The sequence below is a fragment of the Centrocercus urophasianus genome, unplaced genomic scaffold, assembly GCF_019232065.1.
Source record: "Centrocercus urophasianus isolate 14NV4802_14NV808 unplaced genomic scaffold, USGS_Curo_1.0 seq_15, whole genome shotgun sequence".
Classification (NCBI taxonomy): Eukaryota; Metazoa; Chordata; class Aves; order Galliformes; family Phasianidae; genus Centrocercus; species Centrocercus urophasianus.
The window spans coordinates 24,673,472-24,678,648 of NW_024884697.1; positions in this window are offsets into that span (position 1 = coordinate 24,673,472).

Here is a 5,177-nt window from a genome sequence, read left to right on the forward strand (position 1 = left end):
GATTTCACCGGATTCAGTGCAGGTTATATGGTTATTTCTGGTGAGATATGTGTTTTTATGGAACAACTGCAGACTGGAGAACAAATGCCTCACTTTGACAGGGACTATATATTCCTTCCTTTGTTTGCAACAAAGAAGCTCAGAAACAAGCACATGTTCTGCTACTTTAGTACCCACTTTTTAACTGTAGAGAATTTTAGACCGGACTTTGAGTATCTACAAGTACCTAAATTAAATAAAGAATAAGGAAAAGCCATCTTATTGAGGTTTTCAATCTTAAGGGCAGGCTTTCAGAAACTGAAGAAACTAAGGTTATCAAAGGGAGACAAACTGAAGAGATCAGGAATTTAAGCACAGTAAAGACTCAAAAATCAAAAGCACAGAAGTTGAACTCAAATCCTAAGCAAGAAGAAGAAATGTGTAGAAAAGGGCTCCATACCTGAGCAGATGAATAATCCTGTCAGCAAATGATACGAGGAAAGAAAGATGTTAAGGAGAATGAAAGATAAAAAGATGAACAAAAGAGAAATATTCTGAGGACCTAAAACCCCTGATCTCCAATGTAAAGATTTTCAGGCATGCCCACAAAGAAAATATACACCCCATATTTCTGAGCATCTTGTTTGTTTCTCCTTGCTCCATGTTATTTCTGGAATTGATTTTGTTTTCCTTTGAGTCCAATATTTAGAAGTGAAAGAGTGAAAAACTCCCCAAGTTTCTTGTACAAAATGTAAGGCAAATTCCCTGTTTTATGCTTATTCTTTGTGGGAGTTTTCTTGTCACTGCCTGAAAAGTCTGCAAACCTTTGACATGAAAGTGGTAACTACTCTCACTTAGTCAATGTCCAATTTTATCTGAAAAGAAGAAATAGGTGCAGAGAAAGTATACTGTCTATTCTTCCTATAGAGATTTTCTCTATCCTTGGGAAGCAGATTCTTCTTCAAAAAAAGCTTATATAACTTACTAAAGGAGCATTTTTTAACTATATTTTTATATCATTGGTAAAATATTGGTTTCTTGGAATCCTGGGATTTCCCACAAGAAAGCATAAAAAAAAAAAAGGATAGATTATCAACTGGATGTGTGAAACTCTTTTCATTTTGATTTATAATAAATTAAATGTACTTGAAGAGATGAACCTGGAAACTGGAGTATCTGGGAATTCTGGTACAGTAGTCTATTCTGAATTTTCACTGTGTTGAGAATGTCTTGATTATCTTTTCCTCTGTCACTGTTTTCCTCTCTATCATCAGTTAAGATTTAAAGAGAGTTAAAGTGTTTTGTCAGTTGCTTAGCTGACAAAATCCCCTTGTTGTAATGTTCATATTTTAAAAATCTATTTACGAAGACTGCAATTTTTCTACTTCTCTCTGCAAAAAAAAAAGAAAGCACAAATGCTGAAGAGTGAGCTGGCTTCCACTTTGGATCACATATTAACAAAGTAAATTACCAGTTGTACATAGGACAAAGTATTTTAAAAAGTACTTGAGTCATTCAATCTGTAACAAAGATCAGAAAACAACCGAGGCAGCTTTTCTCCTTACTCAGCCTTAATTATTGATATTTAGCTTCACTCGTGAAATTTCGACAAAATAACTTGCTTAAGTTAAATGCTGTTCTTACTCCCATAGCACTATACATTTAGAGAACGAATTGCTGTTTCAAAATCTGTCTCAATATTTGCCAGCAGTGTTTTTGTTTGTTTGTTTGTTTGTTGTGGGTTTTTCTTTTTCTTTTTCTTTTTTTTCCTAAAGGATTTAACCTTATTTCTTCTGCCTCTTGTTCAGCATTTTTGACCATTCAGCACTCAAATGGAATACAGTTTTCTGCAAGGGAAAACTATTTTTATGCTTTATCCTAATAGATTTATTAAATAGCAGTAAAGTAAGTAATACATCTCATACTCTCAGCTGAAGAAATGCAGTTTTCTGGGGCATTAGGGAATGCCCCAGCCAAGTGGAACCAGATTTTATACTACTCTTTAGTCTGTGCTTAAGATGTAGTTGTTTTTCAATTGACACAGAAAGGTATATTACATTCCAGATAGGGCTAAGAAAGATCATCTGGCCAGTGGTAACAATAAATATGCCAAAAACATAGGCAGGTGCAAGCTATTTTTAATTAAAGTTCTATTTGGCTATTGCTTTTGGTGTTCTGCTGTGTGTTTGATTATGTCTAAGCCTGCTGTCTCCATAACATTCTCCTCTGTAATGTTTACTATGCTGTTCACTAAAGAAGCAAACCACAGATGCCATCTTATTTTCTTCACATTCTTACTGTATTCTACCTCCTATTTCCATTGCTAATTAAGCAGTATTCAAGAACATCTGTAAAACACGTGCTTTGATTCAACATTTGAATTTAGTGTGTGCAAAAAAGGTAAGGAAGATGAGGATTCAGAAAGTAACTGATTAAGGAAATTACCCCTTGAAGAAATTCTTAAATTACCTATTGCTGATACAAGCCAAAAGGAAATTCTTATTCTGTTATCTGACTTAGGTATTTTGGACACCACATAGCAAGGTGCAGAGAAAAAAACAAGATATTTTCATTATTTTTTGTACAGCATTTTTTGTAGCAATAATTTTACAGTGTTAATGCAATTCTTACATGCACAATAATACTTGCTTTGGTGTACCTTTCTGTATCCGTCTGGTTAAATACTTACTGAGACCCTTGTGAAAAGTCTAACATGGAATAAACTTTCCAGGCAAGCTCTAGGTCAGGCGGAGGAACAGTTTTAGTCTCTACCCCACTGCACTGAAGATTAGGCTTGTTGACTGAAAATCACGTTCCAACGAAATGTGATTTTCCTCTGTTCTCAGCTGTTTCTTGACCTCCATCTTTGTAACCAATGACATTTCTTTCTTGTATAAATATTCTTCTTTTGTTTTTTTATTTCTTACTCAATGTTTTTTTTCCGTTTTTATTTTATTTTATTTTTTTAAACTGGCCAGCGTACATGCTGTTTCTCTTACTAAATAATGGAACAAGAGTGAAAATTTGGTACTCAGTGATACCCCTTAGGCTAAACTGATAAATAACCCTTTGTTTCCCAGTTCCCATGTTCCTTTTCTTTCAGGTTCCTTTACTTTCATGGCATGACAGTTACATATGCACAGGTTTGTCTGAGCTGATTAAAGTCACTGTTATTTCTTGTTTGTGGAAGTGTCCATGAAACAGAAATAAAAGTAACCATTAGGGTAATAATATCATAAATAAGTTCTCCTTGATTGTGTAATTGCTACTGCAGTATTTTCTTAGAGAAATAGAACTGCCATTAGAGCAAGAAGCCTCATTTCCCAAAGAGCACTTAATTTGCAAGATACTAAACCAAAATGTGCATAGAGCAGGTCCGCTGTGGCTGTGTGTCATTCCCTTCCTAGGCCCTCAAGAATACATGGCTGGATAACATTACTGTCTTTAAACAAGAAATTTGCACTGTTAGCCCTTGCTGAAAAATTCAGCATTGTAAAGTACAGTTTTAAAACCATTTAAATCCCAAAGGCTGTGCTAGGAATTCTGTAGCTTATGTTAGAAAGTGATTTTATGAATTTCTCCTTATGTGGTATTTTTTCAAATTACGGTAATGGTAGTGAAGTATGGATGTTTTATAAACATTTTCCTATTTGAAAGGCTGACCAAACTGGGTCTGTTCAGCCTTGAGAAAATAAAACTCAGAGGGGATCTGATTAATGTTTATAAGTATCTTAAGTGTGGAAGTCAAAGGAATGTGGGCAACCTCTTTTCAGTGGTGTGTGAGAACAGGACAAGGAGAAAGAGCCATAAACTGGACTGGAAGTTCCACACCAATATGTGAAGGAACTTCTTCACAGTGAGGGTGACATAGCACTGGAACAGGCTGCCCAGGGGGGTTGTGGATTCTCCTTCTGTGGATATATTCAAGACTTACCATGGGACAGCTGTTAAGAGGTTAAGGTGGAGAAGCATGAAAGACTTGGAGATGTTCACATGGTGGAGGAGGCAAATTACTTGTAACAACAGGAGAAAGGATTCAAGAGAGATCAGAAGACCCAAGTCATTTGAAAGTGTGAAGAGATCTGTGATGATGCCACTAATGCCATCAGCCTCCAACATGGCTAAATCAAAGCAAGCCCTGTCATATTTATTAGCTTGTACTGCACAATTAGATTATAGCATTGATTTAACCTTTGAGAGAGACACAAGAAAAACAGGTTAAGTAATATGAATCAAAAATATGACATTTTGGTTTCATGATCTTTGTCCCATGAACATTGCATTTTTCCACGCATGGAATACCATGAAATTGTGAAACAAATTCTAACTGATTAAGTTGATTGAGAAATCATTTCATTTAATGTTATGGGAAGATAACCTGCACAAAGGCTGAGAAAAATTAAACGGCAAAATGTGTTTCTTCCTCCTGTTTATAGCCGTGTGACACACGGTTTGAGTTTCAGGGTTGGCTGCACAAGTTAATTCTATGACTTGATTTTGTCTTCATTTGGTTGGATGGTGCTCAATGCAGTAATAATTTCGTAATATAATTAGTGGCAAATTCAGTCCTATTTACAGTAGTGTATTACAAATTCATCTCTAGGATGTTTACTTCAATGTTTTACAGCATTCATAGTCCGTTTAAGTTGTGATGGCTGATCCTTAGCTAGAAAAAGCTGGCATAGTTCTAGGATCTGGCTCACTGGGTTATCGTGGTATAATGCCAGGGGAGAATGTGGCATTACACTTTTGTATCTTAAAGAATCACAAAAATTGTCCTTGAAAATACATATGGAAATAATTTAAAATATAGCAATGACTTACCCAATACATTCTCATCAAAGATTAATAGCTCTTCATTTGTGGAATATGATGAATTTGTTGTGCAACGTAAGTTGTTCATCTAAAGATAGCTCCACTTGTTTAGCTAGATTTTAAAGATTATTTTTCTTCACAGCACACAGAGCCACACAAAATAGGGAATGCAGCATTAGAAATGTTTAATTGAAATTATAACATCAAATACTATCAGATTAAAAACAAGCCAACATAGCTGACGCACCACAGTATCTATTAATAGGTCTGAGTCCCTTTTGCAATGTCAACTGTAACATTAATCCTTGTTTTAGATCACAGTGTCTCAAATATCAGCTGCTACTAGTTGTACAGTTCTCTTTCAGTTTATATCAGAGAGCCCA